Genomic DNA, 22,141 nt, shown 5'->3' on the forward strand with positions numbered 1-22,141 from the left:
CAGGATTTGCCTGACCATTTCCTCATGATGTCATTTAAATTGTTCTTCTGTCCCCTGGATTTCCTGCATACTGAAAATTAGGTCTGAAAGAACATGTACCAGGAAGTTTTTTCTATAAAGGGCCAGGTAGTAAATATTTTTGGCTTTGTGGCCTTTACAGCCTCCATCACAATGAATTAGCTCTGACATTGTAGCATGAAAGCAGCCATAAATGATACAACAAATGGGTGTGACTGTGTTCCAATAAAACATTCATACTCTTTGTCCAAAAGATGACAGTTCAGTGTTTTTTGTTCATTTTCCAGCAGACAAGTTTACCTGATGTAGCTGTTCCTTATAATTCACCTGAGAAGGAACGTGTAAACTTGTGTTTTTTTTTAACACGAAAAGTGTAAGACTTGTACACTGAAAACTAAAAATATTGTCAAAACAATTAAAAAAAAACAAGAGAGGGTTTTGTAAACCAGTACATACAAATGTTTGGTAAGATTCATGTTGCCAGGATCTCTCCCCGCCCCCTTGATTCTCCAGCTCGGTTGCAGTGTTTGTGCATTTAAATGCTAGGAGTGATTTCAAACTGACGGAAAGTCTCAAATCCAACTGAATGCTGATTTCACTCTCTTTAAGACTGTTCATATCATGTATTTATTGCTCATTATATAGCGGGGTAGCATGGAATGACTTGGGATAAAGGATGGTGCTGTGACTCTGTGGCGTGTGCGGACCGCTGCAGGTCAGTAATTCCTGCTTCCTTAGTGGACTACAGTCTCTTTCTCTGCTTATGAAAAGTGTTCTCTACCTTCTCAACAAGTAAAATCTAAAAGGGCATGCACCAATCACAAGATGAGATAAGCTGGTCAGGGACGGTAGGGCAGCATGGGGAATACAGTGAATAATTCTGTACCTTCTTACACATTGATGGGCAGTGACTACACTAGAGGGGGTGAGGATTTAATAATATGAGTAACTGTCGAACCATTGTGTTGCATGTTTGAAACAAACATAAGATTGTATATCAGTGATACTTTCATAAAAAAGGGCAGGCAACATGTCACACAAAGTGGATGCTCCACATGTGTAGGGATAAGTGGATGGTCAAGTGCAAGTGTCAAAGTGAGCAGAGACACAGTGAGCACAAGTAGAGGAAGACCTTCTTTCATGACAGGGAAGTGCCTTTGGGTGAGTCCAGGAGTAAACCAAGTGTGAGCCAGTCTAGGGCGTCACCTGTTGCCTACCCAGCTTGTCCAGGGTGCGAAACATGAGCTTTCTTGTGGAGCAGTTAGTGAAGTGCTCTGTGTGACCTTACCACACTATTTGGAGACCTCAGAAGTGGCCCTGCTGGAAAGTGTGAACTTCATAGACTTAGCTCCTCTTTTCCTGACCACTTGAAACCATTTCCTGTATTGCGCCCAGACCTGCAGGCAAAGCATGGCCTGGGTCGGCTCACTGAGAGGGGTGAGGATGAAAGACCCCTGGGTGGGAGGCAGACAGTGGTACCTGCTGGTGGAGGAGCGGGTACACCAGGAAGATGAAGGCGCCCTGCCCGCTGTTGATGATGGTGAAGAGGTAGGCCATGACGTGGGCAGCTGCACCCACCTGCAGGAGGCCCAGACACCACGTGCATCCCAAGATGAAGAGCTGAGCTGCTCCTTTATATGTCAGCATCCTGGGTAGGAGAGAGAGACAGAAAGAGATTCAAGAATATTGGCTTCTGTGGGTAAAGAATTGACAAATAAACATATCCTTCTCCCTCCAAGGTTTCCTTCTGCCTCCTTTATTATTATTATGGCTTTTTTTTTTGTAAGATGCATAACCTAAGACCTATCCTCTTAGTACATTTTAATTTACAAAATTTTTAGCTATTGACACTATGCTGTACATCAGGTCTCCTGAACTTAGTTATGGTCTTTTAACTTTATTATTTACTTAAAATTGAAATTGAATTACAGGTGATACACAATATGATATTGGTCTCGGGTGTACAACATGGTGGTTTTGACAATTATATACATTAAGAAATGCTCACCACAATAAGTGTAATTACCTTCTGTCACCATACAGAGGTATATTTCTTAAGAAAAAAGAACCCTGACAAATAATTTATGTTTTTGGACAAAGAATGAATATCTCCTCTGTGTCAGGATCTGCTCTTGGCTATGAAGACCCAGTTGCAATTAAAATATATTCATCTCTGTCCTCAGCAAGATCCTAGCTAAGTGGGAAGGTGTGGGTAAAATTACAATATTTCCAGAATCTCTCACTGGGCCTTAGTGCATGTCCATATCAATAGGTGTCTCCAAGCGATGGAGAGAAGTAGGCCATCTCCATGTCAGCAGGTGATTACAAGGGGGAGCAGGGCATATCTGGACCGGAGAGGTTGGGTGGGACCCTTTTTTGCAACTGGGTCACGAGAGACAAGGGAGGGCAGAAGTGGATGGCTGCTTGTGGGCGATACACGGGTTCTCCCACTTTCTCTCTCACTTTGACTGATTTCAGTTTCAAAGATGATTTGCCCTGAGCTGGGAACAGATTCTCCCCCACCCCCGGCCGGCCCCCAAGTGACAGGTCAACAGACAATAGAAACAATCAAGATGATGAGATTTATAACCAAATCATGAGGAGGTTTGAGAACATGCAGCAGGACCCAAAACCTCATCTGGGATGTTGAAGATTCAGCTAGTTGGGAAGGGTTCCCTGAAAGCAGAGAATTGTGTTTCAGCTGAGCTATGAAGGTTAAGTACAGGTAGAAAACGTGAAAAATTTTGGTTCACAGAAGATGAGTAAAAAAAAGACCATTAAGCCTGACACAGTACCTAGGGCTCATGTGCATCACATAATTTAATCACAAGCCAGGCAGCTGAGGCTTAGGAAACAATCAGAATCTGAAGGTCACCTGATCTGAAGGCCCAAGGCAGCATTGGATTTGGTCCTCAGTGAGGGGAATTGTGAGTGAGGTGAGAAGTGTGAGGACCACGGGGACAGTCAGATGCATCCACCAGGAAGAATCAAAGGAGAATGCTACGAAGACAAGGATCTGTAAACCGCAGCCCATGGGCCAAGGCAGGCTGCCGCCTGATTTTGAAAATGTGTTCTCCTGGAATTTGTGTTTACCAGGTGGGTGTTCCATAAAGGTGCAGCCTGGATGCTGCAGAAATGGCCACGATCACAGCCGGGACCCCATAGCCCACAGGGAACACAGGCCACTTCATGAAGCTGCTCATACTGGAGTAGTTGACCACCATCAGGTTGCGTGCACTGAGGAAGAGGTGCAGACCCGCCAGCAGCATCCAGGTGAAGGAGGCCAGCTAGAGATAGTGTAAGGCCCCCGCGATGATGGCGCACAGCACCTGGGGGAGGAGTAAGGGTTCACCAGGAGGGATGGCAGAGTGGAGTATGTGCCCTGGGCTTCTCCTATACCTTACCATCGGGAGAACTCTGATATGCATGAAGGAGTTGTCAGAGCGGGTGGGTCTGCAGGTTGTGTGCTCAGTGTGAAAGTGGCTACTCACTCCACCGAACTCCACCAGGACCCACTGTATTAAGGCACCCAATGCAGCATGGAGACAGAGGCAGTACCTTGGTCTCAGTCCGGTCAGTGGCCGTGAGGAAGAGCAGGTGGGCCAGGAAGAAGCAGAGGGAGAGATGCAGGTGCAGGGAGATGCTGGTATTCTGGATGGCTTTGCACAGCAGGGAGGTGAGGGCCTCCAGGAGGAGGCACAGCAGAGAGAGGCTCAGCCCCGCATAGTTGATCACAGCATGGGATCCTTCTTCTGGGACCCGGCAAAGAGAACATCACAGTCACACTGTATGCTTTTTAAAGTATACAGACTAGAATGGCAAAATGTAAAAATATTGAAAGCACCACTGTTGGCAAAATGAAGCAGTTAGAACTCTCATACACTGCTGTGTGAGACTGTAAGAGGCAGCAATTATTTTGGAATAGAGCTTGGCATTTTTTAAATAAAGTTATACATACACTTGCTGTATGACCCAGCGATTCCATTTCTGGGTATTTATTCAAGAGAAATCAAAACAAATGCCCACAAAAAGAATGCTTAAGAATGTTCATAACCTCTTTCTTCAGAATAGCCCAAACTGGGAACAAAGCAAATGCCCATTAACTGTTGAACAGATAAACAATTTGTGGTTTAGTCATACATTGGTATGCTATATAGCAATAAAAAGGAATTGTTCATTCAATAACATGTGAGAATCTCATAGACATTATGTTGAGCAAAAGAAAACAGACACAGAAGAGAATGATTCTACTCTGAGTGCTTCTAGAACAGTCTAAAGTAAACCATAGTGAGAAAAATCAGATCTGTGGTTTCCTGAGGGAGGGAATGGCATCATTGTCTGAGGTGGTAATGAGGGACTTTCTTGGGTTATAGCAAGATTCTATATTTCAGTCAAAGTTGGAGTTGCAGGGGGTTTATAATTGTCAAAACTCATGAAATATATACTTATAATCGGATTTTTATTGCAAATATATTTTACCCCAATAAAGTCAATTAAAAAAATGAATTACTTGCGGGCCTGAGGTCTAGAAGGGAAATAGAGTTCCTATAAACTGCTTATTCTACTCAGTGGTGCCTGCATGACAGGGTAGTCCTCCTTCAAAACACCCAGCCTTTCAACCCATAAAGATTGTATTCAAATACTGAGATTTGTGCACCACTAAGCCTATTAAGTTTACACGTTGCTTTCCAGAAGTGATACTCCATTTTAAGCACCGTTTCCTACCCATCCCAGTTACTTGAGGCTACCTTCCCAAGTATTTGTGATCAGCTAGAAAAAATAATCACTTAAAAAAATAATAGTGTTCCTGGGCTGGGAAAAATAACATGGACCACAGAAGTATATGCATTTATCTGTCTCCCTTGCTCGCCTTCCATCTCTCCCCACTGCTAATGAGTCATTCCAAATCCTGGTAATTATCCCATTTTAAAAGAAACCCTTGGTTGAAAGAAAAAGTCTATTTTGATATTGAAGATGGTGGCCCAAAGTTTGTGCATGCACACATGCACACACACGATCATCTCTTCTTGGAAATAATCCAAATGCCACAAATACAACAAACCCAAACATCATGTCTAGTATCTATGAAACTAAATAATATTGGAAGAGATGATGCAGTCAGAGATTTATTGGAGGTGCACCAATTGCTCTAAAGTTTGGTTTAAATTGGTTTTCCACTGGTGTAAAGACTCAGAAGAGTTGAAACTAAGTGTGTAATTACACAGATAAACCATATTTTCAGAGAGAATTTTGGTTCTGGCTGTGGAGAACAACACAGATTTTTGCCATGAGAGCTCCCCACTGACATTCATTCTGCATTTGAATGTGATAAATTCACACAAAAACTCTGACATCTTGTAATATACCTCTGAACATGTCTTAACACAAATATTGTGGAAATAACTCTAGGAAAAGCCATCTGCTTTGATGATTGGTAATCGAAAGGAACGGACAAAAGATCTGCATGAAAATAATGTAAGAAAAAAAGAAAATTTTAAGTGATGAATACTCACCGAAGGATCAGCACAGAGCACATGAAAGGCGTGGCATTACTGACAGAGAATCAAATGATGTAAGAAAGCACCTGCCTTTTTAAGCAAGAAATAAGAGCAGAGATGCAAAACCTTGGGGAAGAGAGGTCTTGTGAAATTGTGCACTAGAAAAACTCAGTAAGTAAATGGAAGGAAAAAACTCTATAGTAATGAAGGCAAAATTTAGGGTGGTCATATTAAGAATGGACCCTGATTGAAACACAGCTTAAGGGACATAGAGAATGGGAATGAAAAAAAAATGAGCAAAATGACATTAACCTAAAGAAAGAGGTTAGAAGGAATCTGAGGAGAAAAAATATAGGAGCTAGGCAAAAGAGAGGCACAACATGTAAAATTGGAGTCTTTTCCTTCAGGAAATGAAAAAAAACAAATTAAAGAAGGGAGCAAGCACTGAAAGAAATAGATTTCAAGACAAAATTTTTGAAAATAAAAGTGGAATTTGCTCACTTAAAAGAAACAGCTTGCGTGCATGGGCGGCGGGAATGGCCAAGAATGGTTCTCTACTTACCAAAACTTTAAAATGTCAAGGAATCCATTAGGTAGCTACCAAAGTGTGCTGACATGTGGCAATACCTATCAAAATTACAGCTGCAAATTTGACCCAGCAATATTATTGCAACATCTTAGAAACAAAAGATTGAAAAGAAAATGTCTATCATTAGAGACACATTGTTAAGGTGTGAAACATCTGTAGAGTGGAAAGCTATGTAGATGTAAAAACGAGTGAGGAAGGTCCTTACCTGCTGGTATATAATCTCTCAAATCAGGAATAGACTCAGAAACATTGAAAACTGACTGGTGGCTGCCATAGGGGAAGGGGCTGGAGGGATGGGTGAAATAGGTGAAATCATAAAATTAGTCACAGAGATGGGAGTACAGCACAGGGACTGTAACTGATAACATTGTACCCTTTGTGTGGTGACACGGTAATACACTTATCATGGTGAGCATTTCATGATATGTGTAATTGTCAAATCATCATATTGTACACCTGAAACCAATATAATATTGTATACCAGTATATTTCAGTAAAAAAGAATCTCTCAAATATTTTAAGTGAAAAAATGTGTACCAGTGAATATGACATGCAATGGGTTTAGTGAAAACACAATTATATATTATGTGTCTTTGCTTCTTTATGCATTAAACATCTCTAAAAGGGCTCAAAAAAAAACCTTGAGATTTCTTCTTAGAAGAAACCTGATTGATGCCGGGTTTCTTGTTCGCAGAGTCGATGAATGAATTTTGCAAACACTCAAGGTAGGAGAGCAAGGCAGAGGCTTTTATTTATAGATAAAGTGAGAGGACAGAGTTCCTGGCTCAGGCCAATAGGAGGCAAGAGAGTCCAGGGTGGTGTGTTGTCTGGGTATTTATAGGCAGTTGAGAGGCAAAGGGCTAGGGATGCACACCTGCTAGGTGGTCCCAAAATGTTTATCTTTGAAGAGACACTAAGTTTCTTATCAGTCTTCTGGGTTATTTACAAGAAATTTCCTGCTCTGATTCCCTTCCAGGATAGCTTCCTGGTCTGGGAGCATATCAATCAAGACTGCCTGCTTTGCTCCCAAGGTGGGCTGAGTTATTTTGTCTGTTTGTTAAAAGAGTATGTTAACAAACTTACTTCTTAACTAATTGGGTTTTAAAATGCAGTCTTATCTTGTACAACTTTATGAATATGCTAAAAACCATTGAATTATACATGTTAAATGGGTAAATTTATGGTATGTAAATTATCTCAACCCTATTGATAAACACCTGATAAAGGTAAGTCTACCTGCATATGGTGAAAAAAAGTCTGTCAATGCTTTCTTTAAGCAAAAATAGAACCGTTAATAAAATGATTATAATTCTTCCAAAATGCACACTCAAAAAGTGGAAAAACATGGAAAAGTATTAATCCATGACCAGATCATCTGCAGATGAAGCAATCAGAGGAAATATTTATGGATAGATTTTAATTCTCCCTTCACCATCTCCCTGGATATGTGCTGAAAGAGCTGGGAAAAGTGCACAAAAATAAACATGCATTTTGAGAATGAAACCAGTGGTATAATGTTTAAAGATTGTACTTAAAATAGATCAGAGCATATAATGTATTTTTCAACTTTTCAAGATTAACTGCATTTTTAAAATTTCCAAGCAGTGTTTAGTTTATCCCATATGATTTATATAACATAAAATGCCAGCAATTATTTTCATAAAAATAAGGTATGGACAATTTTTATATACTGATATGCTTATCATTCATATATATATATATTCGAATGTTTTTAATTTTTATAAGTAACTTATGTTACAAAGATAGTTTACCCAGTTAAATCATAAAAACATTAACTCAAGATATTGAAATTACATTTTATTAATAAAACAAGTAAAAACTGACTTATCAATCTTCACATAGAACTGCAGATGAAGCTAAAAAAACTAGGCCTATTTTTAAAATAAAATACATCAAATGTAGAGGCTTTGGGTCTATTGTCTAGGATTGTCATACTTCTTCCCATATACAAATGCAAAGCCTGCAAGGGCTTTTATATTCCTATAGATCACCTGTGATAATCCTGTTTATTAAAAAATATCCATTTGCAAACATTTACAGTGGGTGACGGTCTACATTATGTCCTTTCTTTTGCTACATTTCAGCACTTTCTTAGCCCCATTCTAAGCACCGATATATAACTTCAGAACTCGGTCTTTTTAAATGCAGTTATTTCTTTTTCTTGGTTTTAGTTATATACATTCCTGATAAACTGAATACTTATTTCCCTTATAAAAATATATCAAAACAGAGATGCTGGAGGTTGCTTCAGTGTTCAAGTTTGCTTGTTGTTCTTTTTTCCAGCTTTTCTTCAGTTGTCCTAAATAGGACTTGTTTTATAAATACACGACACTGCCACCAAGTCAGGTTTAGACGGATTCCCCCACCAGGAAAGCATTTAATCTTTTCTCCAAAACAAGGGGTTGTAGGTATTCCTGCCTTGCTGGTGGTGAAACCGTACTTTCCCGGTGTAATCCCTCGCGGAAGTTCCCTGGGACACCAGGCAGACGACGCGAGCTTAACCTTGTTACTCTGTCCGTGGGTTAAAAATATATTTTAAGCTTCCGTGTAGAAGATAAAACGCTTTGTTGTGTCTCCCACTGCTGAATCAGTATATAGTGGGACCTACAGACTTAAGTCTTGCACTATTTTAATTAAGTAACTGCAGTGAGCTCATCTCTACTGGAGATTTCCTTTCCAGGGCAGGTCCGGGGGGAACTGGGTCTGGGACCCTTCGCCGCCGCCTCCGCCCCCGGTTCCACCCGCAGGGGCACCTCAGCCCCCTCCCTCCCGCCCAGCGCCTCCGCCGTCGACCCCGGTTCCACCCGCAGGGGCAGCTCAGCCCCCTCTCTCCCGCCCAGCCCCTCCAGACGGCCGCCTCCGCCACCGCTCGCGGCCTAGGGGCCGGGGGTGGGGGGAGCCGCGCTGGGTCTCCCCCCCCCGCCCCCCCCCCCCGGCGGCTGCAGCGGATCACACAGCACGGAGGGGTGCCGGCGCCCCTGCCCTCCGCCCCGGCCCCCCCCACCTCCCCCACTCCCAAGCTCTCGCTGCAGCTCCGCCAGCCCAGTGCAAATAAAAAACTCTTATCATTCTTATTTGTATGTTTATTTTTGTAACAGTTAAAAGTTGAGCTCTCTGCCTTCCTACTATATTTGCCTCCTTTCCTGCTTTAACATTTGGCCCTAAAGGGGAAAAAAAAGGGGCTTCTGCCCAGCCCTTCATTCTTGCCTGAAGGCTTGTTGATCATCAAAAGGAAATGTGTTTTCAATTTGAGATTTCTGCAAATAGCGCCTTACTTAAAGCTCGCCTTCTCCGGGAGGTATAGAAATATGCACGGAAATAAGGATTGCCTTCTCAAAGAGTTTTAGGACCTCCGTGACCAGACCTGGGCGGTGAGAGTCCACTAACCAAGGACACAGAGTTCCTCAACCCTCCGCAGACCCTCCCTGGGGCCCGGGGGTCTGTAGCCGGCAGCCACTCCCTAACCTGCGCCTCCTCCCACGCCCCCTTCCCTAGCATAAAAAAAGTAAAATTCCGTGTCAGGCTAAGCATCACAGTGCCATAGGTCAGAGTCAAGATCAGTGTGAGTCATGGTTGAGATCAGGGTCAGGTCCCGCATCAGGCTGAGACTCCATTAGAGGATCAGCGAGAAGGTGAAGGTCAGAGTAAGGATAATGGTCATCACTACGATGAGAGAAGATTAAGAGTTGGATTCATGCTGAATGTCCAGCTCTGGGTAGGGTTCAGGGCCAAGGTGAGGATGAGGTTGATGTTCAGGAATAGGGTTAGTGTCACATGCATAGTTAGGATTAATGTGAGGACAGTGTTAGGTTCCAGGTCAGGATGAGCATGTTTGTGGTCAAGCTCAGTTCAAAGTCAAGGTGGAGCCTGGTTTCCACTGCTGCTCTCTCTCACTAGGCCAACCCGCATAATCCAGGATCTCTTCCCTTCTCGAGGTCAGTACTCCCCTTAAGCACATCTACAAAGTCTCTTTGGTCACATGAAACACACTCATAGGTTAGGACAAGGACATCTTTGGGAGGATACTATTCTACCTGCCCACACAGTCTTGAGGTCAAGGTCAGGTTCAAGGTTAAGTATGAGGATGGGTCAAGATTAGGGCTATGATCAGGCTGAGGATGAAGGTTAGCACAATGATTAAGGTCAATGTCAGTGTGAAATCCAATGCCCAGGTCAGGTTCAAGATAAACTTCAAGGCTGAGATGGGTGGTGCAAACAGTGACAGCCAATTGAGAGTCAGGATCTGCCTGTGGGTCAGTCTCGGGGTGGGGAAGAGGCAGTGGCCAATGCAATGTTATTCAAGAATAACAGGGAGAGAGTGGGTCAGGGTCAGGTTCAATGTCAAGTTGATGTGTCTGGGTCAAGTCTCAGGTTATGCTCAGGGCCATGGTGAAATTGAGATCTGTATCAAGGTCAGTGTCAAGATCAGGCCTGTGTTCAGGGTCAGGTTTGAGGTAGACTCATTTCAATTTCACCTTCAATGAATTTCAAGGTCAGGTTTAAGATCAAGGTGAAAATTCAGTCTAGAGGCAGAGTGAGGCTGAGGGTCAGAATCAAACTGCAAGTGGCGTCTCATTCCTGATAGTGTTCTGGGTCATCCTCAGTGTGATAAGAATCACTGTCAAAAGATACGTCAATGTGAGAGGGTGAGTGTGAAGGTCATGTTCTGGTGAGCATCAGAATGAAGGTCATGAAGATCATCACATGGATCAGTATCGATGGGTCAGTGTCAAGGCTGAGGTGAGGGTCAGAGGGTAAGGGTCAGGATCAAAGCCAAGATCAAGGTCAAGTATAGGTGGGTAAGGGTCTGACAAAGAATTAGGTGATAATGAGTGTATACATCATGGTTAAGGTCAAATCCAAGGTTAGGGCAGGTGATGAGTAAGGGTCAGGTTAAATGCTTATGGTCAAGGTCAAATCCAAGGTTGGGGCAGGTGTGAGTAAGGGTCAGGTTAAATGCAAGATTTACTTTGGGTGTCAGGTTCAGTCTAAGGCTCAAGGTCAAGATGAGGGTCCTTTAAAATCTCTTGTGGGTGGGGATGGCTGAAGGTTAGGGTGTCAGTACAGGCTCACATTTATGTGGCGGTGAGAGCTACCCAAAATTGAGCTAGCCTGGGACTTACAGTCTACAGAGGACGTGGCTGGAGAAACAGGGAGAGACCAGATACCTTAGGACATCTCTGAAGACATACCAGTCAGTCAGATTTCTCCCTGAAAGTGATGTTTATTTTGTTTTGTATTCCCAGGGGCTTGGAGGGCAGTGACTGTGGCAGCGTTAGCCACTTTGGTCCATGGTGCTTACAGAAGTTTATCCACATGAAAAACAAAATGAGTATTTGAAGAAAAAAGGATTACTAAAAAGTCTCTGGCCCATTTTTTGTGTCTCCCTGAACCAATTCCACAGTCTTGCTTGTTGCAGCCCCGAGAGCAGTCCTAGTGTGCTGTCCCTGGCTTCCTCTGTCACTTCTGTGTCAGCTGCTTCCCCTTAGCTCAGTCACTTAGATGTGCATTTTAGAATCGGCTTACCCGGTTACCATGAGGACCAGGAGCCAGCTGAGACTGAACTGGGGTTTCCTGGATTAACAAGTGAGCTCCAGGACGGCCTGTTGCACGTGCTCGGGACTCTGAGTCGGGATGAGGAGGCGGCCCGTCGGGCCCCGGCCCAGCCTCATCCTGAGGACGGCGCTGCTGGCACACCAGCTAAATCATGCTGGGTCCCCAGCCTTGAGTTCTGCCACCTCCCCCTCCAGATGGGAACTGTCATGTGAAGCCCCGGGAAGCCCCCGGGGCCAGAGCAGCTATGAACAGGGCCACTCTCCCAGTGACCACAGAGAAGCCAGGCCTGGAGACTGTGTCACCTCAGCCACTTCCTGTGACAGGAATCAGACAGGAGCGGACACCAGGCAGACCACCAGGGCTTTTCTCATAACAAACCTCAAAACTGAACTAGTTTAATGTCTCTGAACCAAACCAAAGCTCCCCTCCCACTTGAATTTCTGACACCAGGACATCTCAACCCCCACGCTCCCCCAGATGTCCAGGACCAGGAAAGTGGCAACTGAGGAAATGGCCCCATGGACCATGTGGCAGAGCCCACCGTCTCTCTGACAGGTAAGTCAGGAGCAAACAGGAGGCCGGAGCAGGGACTTGCAGGCCTCTGCTGGGGCTGGGCATCCCGGTCACCCGCCTGGGAGCAGGGCCAGGTAGGGCCCACGGTGGCCATGGGAAGCTGTGGGAGGTCAACGGGCTGGAGCGAGGGACGAGAGGCCCAGGCCCTGTGGCTTCGGCCAATGGGGCTGGCCCGGCATCTCAGCCCTCTGGGATGAAGGGCCGAATCAGCTCTGGGTTCAACAGTGACTCCTCAAGAGGCCGGTCCACGTGGAAGTCATGGGTGTAGGCAGGCCCCTGGTGGGCCTCAGGGGCAGGACCCCTGGGGTGCTGATGAATCAGTAGCTCCGAGGGGTGGGCAGGCAGGGGTGCTGTGAAGAAGTACAGGTGCAGGAGGGCCTGGGGGTGGCAAGCAAAGGGCAGCAGGAGACAAGTGACCTACTTGTCCCAGCTCCGCTCACCTTCCCAAGGAGGGACGCAGAGGCTGCCCCGCAGAGGCCCTCCTCCTCATCCCCCGCCGCTCTGTGGGCTCCCATCTGGTGCTCACTGTTTGGGCAGTGCTCCCGAGGAGGGGAGGCAGCAGGGACCAGGCATAGGCCTGCTCAGGGCATCCTCCCACCCCGTGGGCTGGGGCTGTGAGCGGCTGAGGGGAGCCCAGAGCATGGGAAAATTAGCCCCGGGGAAGGGAGTGCACACACCAGCTGCAGTGGTGCAGGAGTTGGGCAGGCACAGAAGTGCACAGGTCCCAGGATGTGGAGGGGCCCTGGGGCCAAGCAGAGTGAGGAAGGCGGGACAGGAGCTGGCAAGACCTGGGTAACAACCCCACGTGTGTGACGCCCCCAAGCATGTGATGCCTGTGAGCCACAGGGCCTGGCTTCTCCTCTGAGGTAGGGAGGGCCTGCCAGGGAGGGGCACCAAAAGGACAGAAGTGGACTCAAGCAGCGGGCAGGCAGCAGGGGGCCGGGAAGTGGTCGGAGGGCCCCAGTGGTGGAGGTGCTGACATGAGAACTCCCAGGGGCGAGCATAAATCCACGCCGCTCGAGCTGAGGGCAGAGGGGGGACGGCGTCCACAAGGCCAGGGGCCAGGGGCTCCTGAGGGAGGCGCGGACACCATCGGCCCTCAGCCCTTAGTGCTCCCCCACCATTCCCGCCGCAGTCTCCCTCCTAGGTCCCCTCGCACCTCGGTCAGTGTTTCCCTGTGCTTACACCTACCTCCCCAGGATCCTGATGACCCCAAAGGCCATCCCAACCCATCCCTCCCCCACCTGAGTGCCTACAGCCTGGATGCCCTGCCTCACTACAGGACGAGACCCCACAGGGACTGGACAGGCCAAGGACGATGACCTGCACATGCCTGGTGCTAAGCAAACACTGGAGGGACCAAGGAGCCAGTCACCAATCACTGGATGTGAGGGGGTCATGCCTTCTAGGCAACCTCCACCCACCCGCAGCCCCAGCCCGGGCTCATGGAAGGCACACCAGCATCCACAGGCTCCTGGTCCAACCCACCCCAGGTCATGAGGGACCCCCACCTGTGGGTCACTGGGCCACCAGCAGGGAGACTCAGGCCATGGGGTACCCTACCTGGGAGGCTGCGATGCGCTGGCGTGGAGGGTACAGGACGAAGTGCCCCAGCAGGTCCAAGGCCTGAGGGGGGGCATCAGGCAGCAGCTCCCCAAGGGGCATGGGTGCCTGATCCTTGAAAAAGATCTTGTTGTAGTCGGGCAGCTCTGTAATCTCCTGGGGACAGAGGCGCACGGAGCTGGCACCCAGCCACCAGCTCCCCACCTGCTACTGCTCACTCACAGCTCCCCATCATGTGCCACCCCAGCCCTTGGGTCATCATGACCCACGCAGTTCTTCAGCCCCAGCCTGGGGAGAACAGCAGTGTGCTGGGGGGTAGGGAGGGGCCTCTGGTAACCAGATGAGTGGTATGTGGGGGCCTGGAGGCATGGGGCCACAAGAGAAGGTGCAGGAGGGGAGTCACTAGCTGTTGGGGGACAAAGGGTACCTGCCCCCAACCCTCCCAACAGCAGACCCCCTGCAAACCAGCCACACTTGAGGGCTGGGGGTGCCCAAGACGCGAAGAACACAGCACAACTGATCAATGTCGTTCTCCCATGGGAAAAGGGGGGGACCCGTTCAACAACTCCCCCAGGATGCAGCCCACGGCCCTGCAGAGAGACAGTCCACACAGTTCAGAGACTCCACCACGGACACAGGGCTTCCCCACCATCGTCCCTTCCACCACAGACACAGGGCTCCCCATACATTCATCCCCTCCACCACAGACACGGGGATCCCACACCATCATCCCCTCCACCACGGACACAGAGCTCCCCATGACAGCTCCATCACCTTACATTACAGGACACACATCTTCTCACACAGCCCCCACAAAGGTCCCCACAAGGCCAAGGCACCCACAGAGCAGCAGACACCCATAATCAGGGAACCATAAACAGTCAAAAGACCTCCAGCCTAGAACATAGAGCATATCCTCCTTCAAGCAGCATGCAGGCCTCACCTCCAAAACACACAGCAGCCCCTCAGCAGCTCGGAGACTCCTGGGAGCACACCCTCTGGGACACACAGCCAGCTCCTCGCATTCCTCACATCAGGATGCAGCCCCCGGAACAGCTCCCAAATCTCACACTCTTAGGCATATACAGCCATCCTATCCCAAGGAAAGGCTCAGAAACCCAGGCCCTGGACAGCTCAGGGGCGTTCCATCTGGGACGTCAACCCGTGCGCACTAGCTTACGTGCTCCATGCCTTGAGCTTCAGACGACCTCCCCCACCCCAGCCCAGAAGCTTCCACTCCAGTCTCACCTGATCCCCATCTAGCTCAAGACTGTCATAGGCAGGAACACTGGCCCTGAACTCCCCAGAGACCCCCAAACTGAGGAAGAGATCGGAGCAATTTAGAGCTCACAGTAGGAAAACACCTCCACACAGCTGAGCGGCCTCAAAGCCCAGGAGAAAAATGTGACCCCATAACCCACACTCCCCTTGCCCCACCCTCAGGAATCTCACCACAGGTCGACTCCCTGGTCATACTGGCAGGCCCCGTACAAGAGCTTGGGGGCTCGGTACCACCTGTGAGGAAGACGGGGGGGGTGCTCATTGCCAGGTCACCAGCCTGACAGAAGGCTGCCCTGGAAGGTCACCCTGGCCCCACGCCAGCCCCATGGGGTCCAGAAGCATCGCCTCTGCAGTGAGAGGGTCGGAGCCTGTCAGTTGCCAGGCCGTATGGGAACTGGCCCTCCCTACCTGGTGGCCACCTAGTGCGTGTAGAGGCAGCTGCCATCTAGGGAGAGGACCCGGGCCAGGCCAAAGTCTGCTATCTTCAGCTGGCCCGAGGCACTGATGAGCAGGTTGGCTGGTTTCAAGTCCTCTGGGCACCAAAGGACGCATCAATTCCCCTAGAGGCCCCAGAGGGCCTCGGCTTGGAAAGTATGTCAAGCTGAGCACCTAGCTCAGCCCAGGCCCCACCCTCTCCAGGACCCAGCCACAGGCCCTGACCCCTCTGACCATACTTTCTCCAAGGGCAGGGCCGTAGGCACTCCAGCCCATACTAGGACTGACCCGATGCACGATGTTGTTGGCGTGGCAGAAGGCAACACCCTTCAGCAGCATTTGCAGGTAGCTCTTGACCTGGGCCTGGACCAGCGGCCTCTGGGCGTGGCGCAGCACCTCGGCCAGATCTGACAGCATGAACTCTAAGGCCAGCACAAAGCACGCACCATGCGGGAACACAGCCTTTAGCTGTACCACCTGCAGGCAGGCACCCTGTCAGCCTCCGGGCTCACACGACTCAGACTCCCCCTGCGACCCCCAGGCCTCATGCTAACAGGACCAGGCAGGCAGAGGGGGTGACAGGAGATGTGAGCTCAGTCCCAGGGAGCTCAGAGTGCTCTTGCTGCTCTGCTCTCCTGAGATAAGGGGGGTCCCCTCTCTAACGCCCAACTTATGTTCAGGGGAAAGAAGACCTAGGGCACACCACTTAGGGCAGTGGCTGGTTCCCCATTCAGCCTACGAACTGGCAAATCACCTGGACAGTCACACACACACACATGTACAGGCCTCCCCCATTTCCTCTAGGGCCCATTAAGTCCCAGCACCGAGAGGGCACTGGGCCAGCTGACACAGCACAGGAGGGCCCACAGGTCAGAGGGGCCCGGCCACCCTCACAGCAGTGAACAGGAGGCGGGCCTGCAGGTCCCGAGGGGCCTTAGGGAGCTCAGTGCACAGGGGAGACATGTGCATCTATCTCCTGATAGATGAGGAACAAGTCAGCGCATAGGTCCAGGTTCTGATGAGGACAGGAGAGTGGGTGGGGCGGGGCTGGTTCTAAGAGGAGCTCCAGGCAGAGGGGCAGCAAGCACAATGAGGGAGCAGGAAGGAGGCCGGAGGGACATGAGCCTGTGGGCCCTCAGTGGTGGGGGGCACCTGCTCTGCTGTGCTACAGAGCCTAGACAGTGCTCGGCAGAGAGAGACGCTTAAGAAGCGCACTGGGTGAATGGAGAGAGAGGCTGGAGGCAGGCAGAAGCAGACCCTCAGTGTGAAGAGAAGCCCCTGGGGCGTTTCAGGCAGAGGCGCTGGTGACCTCATCCACATAGAACTTCTAGCAGTGGGTTGGGCAAAGCACTGGGGAGGTTGCTGCCGCTGTTCTGCTGAGAGGTGGTGGTGGCCTGGGCAAGGTCAACTCTGGAGTGTTTCTGAGATAGAAACTGCTTATCCACAGGACTTGGGCCCACGACCCCAGCCCCCTGCCAGGCCCTCTACGTCTCCCACATGAGGGCTGTCTGCAGCCCTCTGACTCTCCTTGAAAAGCAGGAATGGTACTATTACTGGTTTTCTGACGATGAGCTTATGGTCATTTTTCAGATCACAACATACACCTACATTCAGAAAATGCACACAATCGTAAAAAAAGAAAAGAATAAAAGTCCTATTACCTACAATAGATCTTACAGTATATTCTCCCAGACTTCACAACAGATATGGCATACAAAGACACACACACAAAACCAGGGGTACACGGGCTTTTGTCACCCGATACATCATGGACGTCTCCAGAGAATGACAAACTCACCAGAGCAGGACAGGACCCATCCTTGTGACTCCCCAGGGCTGAGAATACCACGGGGAGCAATGAGGCCGGGGCAGGTCTCCCTCCTCCTGCGCCCAGAGCCTCTTCCAGTCCCCCTCAGCACGATCCATGCCAGGTGTGCCCTGTGGCCTGTCCACTTTCCCTAGCACACTGATATTCTCAAGAACCAGGCTGAGGCCAGTGCCCAGCACAGGGCAGTGTCTACGGGAAGCCCCGAGGTCGGCTTCTGGACTCCTCAATCAGACCTGGGCCAAAGCTTCTGCGACCCAGTGCCAGTGAGGTAGTGGCTGAGTCTCCTCCCCTGGCCCCAAGAGGGAGACCCTGAAACCTGCCTAGTGAGGCGGTGAACTCAGAATGGCAATGCAGGGTAACAGATAACTCAGCCTGCAGAACCTGACCGGAGGGCAACAGGAGGAGGTTGCAACTACTGTTAGAAATCACAAAATGTTACTAAAGAAAAAGAGTAATTTAGTTAGTGACTAAATGAATGCATGAGTAAATGAAAAAATGAGTTTGTGAATGCGAGAGGGAAGAAGTGAGGAATGCAGTAACTGGGTGAATGAGGGGGCCAGGCGGACAAGGAAGGGCATTAAGCGACCGGATAAACTGGAGGGCGTGCAGGACGGAGGACGGGCCTCCAGAGCCCAGCCTCACTCACATACGGACTGTCCTCCATCTCCTGCAGGGCCTTGACCTCCCTCGGGGCCTGACTGGAGATGCCATCCCCCAGCCGCCGCAGAGCCACCTTCTTGAGAGCAACGATCTCCCCAGTCTGAGCGGGACAGAACACAGACACTGCCACCCATCCTGGCTGGCAAATACGGTAAGGCGAGAGAGACCCCATCTGGATGGGACGCGGAGCTCTGAGGCCCTCGAGGGGGTGGGAAGCACCCCCCACCCCGTTCTGGAGGGAAAGAAGGTCCAGCCTGGGACCCAGCAGTCGCAGCACTTGGCAAACAGCTCACACACTCTCACGCCAAGCTGCTGGGAGACCCTCGCAGTATAACCGCCGTAGCATCGCTGCTGGGTGGGCGGCTGGCTGCAGCCTGAACGACCCGCCACTGAAGGAGTCAAAGGTGGCTGGCTGCGGGGAGGCAGACGTCAGGGGGCCAAGGTGGGTTCCCCAAACGGTGGGCCCCAGACTGGGGGGAATGGACCCGCGGCCCGCTCACCTCCACATGCTTGGCCTTGAAGACGATGCCGTGCGCACCCTCTCCGATGCGGCCCAGGATGCAGTACTGGGCCATGGCGTGGCGCCGCCGGAGACCCCTCCCCTCCCACGCCCGACGCGGCCGCCTAGCAACAGGGAGAAGGCGGCCCGTATGGCTCCGGGCCGGGCGGCTGTGCGCAGCTAGGGCCCGCGCCTGGGTCACGCCGCGGGGCGCTTCATTCGGCAGGAGCTCCGCGCCAGGACCGCGCCAGCGCAGGAGCCACGTGACAACGGCTGCCGGAGCCCCTCCCCGCGCCGCCGCAGCGCACGACACGAGCGTCGCCAAGGCACGCAGAGGAGGCGGGGCTGCGCAAACCGGGAGCGGGGAGCGGGCGGGAGTGCGCCGCCCGGGGCGTGGCCACGTAACCAACGGACCGGGCTTCGCAGCGGAGGAGGGAGGGGCTGCACGGCCACCCGGGGCAGAACCGAACGGTGGGGCGGGGGCACGCGGACAGGGGGCGGGGCACGGGGCGGGGCACGGGGCGGGAGGGCGCCGCTGGGAGCGTGACCGCGGGAGCGGCGCTGCCAAGGGCGGGCCTTCCGGGGACTGGGTGGTGTTTCCCCCGGCTGGCGGGGCTCCCCACCTGTACCTGGAGGTGCCGGCCTCGACCACATTGGGGTGATATTTTCTACCCATAAGACCCAGAGCCAATGATAATGCTGGGAGACGGGGCCAGGGCTGGTTTTGGAAGGACTGTCAATGGGGCTTCCCTTCTGGAAGATAGCAACATTATAGAGCCAGCTTTTAAAAAGTGCAAACTATGACCCAGAAGTCCAATTTCTGAGGGATTCTCAGTAGGAAACATTTGGAGGAATTTGCAGTTTGATTGATTTTAAAGGTGTACGTACTATCAAAGGGTGTTGACAAAAATCACAAATAGCTGATAAATTCCTGAAAAGATGCTCAATCTCACACACAATAAGATAAATACAAAATATTCTACAAATTTCCACCTAATGGGTGGCTAAAGATCCAGATCTAACAGTTTATAAGCCATGCTATGGGAAAACAGGAGCTTCCACACATTACTGGTGAGAGTGTGATTTGGCAATGCTTGTTAGGAAGTCCAGGCTAGTGCCACTCATCAAAAGAAGTGTCAGCAAATTGAGAGACAAGGTGTTTGGAGGCAAAGAAAGTGTCTATATTCAGAAAGCCAGGGAAAAGGATGGTTTCCCAAAAATAGTACTAAAAAGTCCGATAAGGAAAAAAATGAATAGGCCCAAACTTCACATTATACACAAAAATTGATTCCTGATACACTGGAGACCTGAGTATGAAAAGTAAATAATGAAGCTTCTAGAAGAAAACAGAATATCTTAATGACTTTGGGTTAGGTAAAAATTTTCATAAAGAGGTTACAGAAAGCACTAAAAAGGAGATAAAAAAGTGGGCTTCACCAATAGTAAGAATGTCTGTTCATCAAAATATATCATAGTGAAAAGGAAAGCCACAGAAAGGGAGAAGATACTGTAATATGTATATCTCACAAATGCTTATGTCCAAGAACCTACAAAGTATATAAATATAATATAAAATAATAATAAAATAATATCATATAAAATAATAAGAAAGCAAACAACCTTACAGAAAAATGGGCAAAACCTAGAATAGGCATGTCCCAAAGGTGATACTGAAATGGACAATAAATGTTTGAAAAGGTCTGTGTTAACTTCACCAATCACCAGGAAATTTCAAGTTAAAACTAATACAGCATGACTGTAACCAGTATAATCATTACAATGAAAAAGATAGACAATACCAAATACCAAATGCTGGCAAAAATGTGGACAGCTGGATCTCTCATGTGCTGATGATATGAGAGCAAGTTTATACAACTACTTTGAAAACCTGTTTGACCTTCTAATAGGACATATAAATATAAACATATACATATATACACATTCCACTATGGGTATATATCCAAAAGAATTTAAGTAGGACCTTGAAGAGATATTTGCATACACAGCAAGTGAATGTACTTAATGCCACTGAACTGTATACTTAAAAAGGTTCAAATGGTAAACTAAACTTAGATTTCACAACAATAAAAAAAATGTTATTTCCTTTGGTGTGGTTGTTGTGCCTGTCCCGAGTAATGAATACAGGCTGGGCGTTTGCAGAACCCTTGGATTTATGGGTGGCTTGCTTTTTCCATCTGTAATACAGGTTTTTGATGAAGGGAAGCTCTGGATGAATCAAATATATCATTGTTCCCATATGGCAAGTGCTTTTTGTATTTGTTTGAGAGCCCTTTGCCTGTCCCAAGTCTTGTAAAAAGACAATGTTGAGTGTTAGCCAGTGCATCAGTTGCTCAAGGCTGGAGGGGAGAACCGGTACCCAACCAAGTGGCCTCTAAGTCTTTCAGCAGGACTTTTTTTTTTTAAATGCTCGAAGGTTTGGCTACATGAGAGCTACATGTCCTGCTCTGAAAATATTCTCACTTTCCATCCCATCCCGTTCTTTTCCAGCTGTGATTCTGTCTCTCTGATAGGTTCGAAAAGGGGCAAGCTCCTTCCTGATTGTGCTATTTGGTGAGTGGAGACCCCCATCCACTCCCAGGACCCTAGGCCTGACCTTGGGATTCTTCCCTGAGGGAGCTGCCCCCACACACTTCCCAGTCAGGTACCCAGTGTGATGATCCGGCTGAGCCATGGGCAGCCCCCTGTCCCCTCCCAGCTCATGGCTGCAATCTTGCCAACACAAATACATCCCTGCAAGGCCACCAGCCAGAGCTCTAAATATTGGAAAGAAATGTACATGTGTACAGAGGAGGAAAGCCGAGCCAACTCAGAGTGGTCCACGCAGCTGAGTTCTATGCAGCCATCACTGCATCTAGGCTGGTGGGCAGTGATGGCCAAAAAGAGGACACGGTTTGTTACCTACTAGACTTAGCATGCTGACGCTCTTATAAAATGAATGTTATGTGTAGAAATATAAGGAAAATCTGGAAGAACAATGCAAACCTTTATCCCTGGGGCTGCAACTGGAGGTGCAGGCATTGGGGGCTGGGATGGGGCAAGAGAGGCTTCACTCTAATTTTATACCATTTTTAAAACCATGTGGGATTATTGTTGGTTTTAACTTTGTGTGTTCTTTTCCCCCTGTAATTTTTCTAACGAAACTCATAAAACAAAACTGAGACGAGGACGGGTTTTGCCTCTGCTGCGTCCTTATCCCCAGGCCCAGTTCTCTAGGGACATGTGACAGGTCCCAGAAGGTGGAGCTGAATGGCTTGGAGAGCACGACTCAATGCCCACCTTGTCCAGGGTGGTGCTGGGCACAGGCCTGTGCCCACGCTGATGTTCAGGTCGACTTGTAGGCTCGGCCTCTTGTGGGTGTGGTCCCCTTGGGGGAATGATCTCCCATCCTCCCTGGGGCCTTCCCCAGTCCACAGCCCCTTGGTAATTGATGGTGACTTTCAGACTAAGTTACAACCTCTCAGAAAAAGAAACTTGGAGAAAAGCTCTCTGAATATCAGGAGGCTGCAGTGCACAGCCCCCTGCCTGGAGGCGGGGAATGCTGGGCCAGTTCAAAGGCTTACAGAGGTCATCTGGGTAGTCACCTATGCCCCACACAGAAA

General features: G+C 49.2%; 1 pseudogene; it reads right to left on the reverse strand.

Moving 5' to 3' along the window:
* Window positions 1-11,330: 11,330 nt before the first annotated feature.
* Window positions 11,331-18,807, reverse strand: LOC118936204 (cyclin-dependent kinase 20-like; annotated as a pseudogene).
* Between the last annotated feature and the right edge of the window lie 3,334 nt (window positions 18,808-22,141).

Source organism: Manis pentadactyla, chromosome 5 (genome assembly GCF_030020395.1).
Source record: "Manis pentadactyla isolate mManPen7 chromosome 5, mManPen7.hap1, whole genome shotgun sequence".
NCBI classification, from domain to species: domain Eukaryota; kingdom Metazoa; phylum Chordata; class Mammalia; order Pholidota; family Manidae; genus Manis; species Manis pentadactyla.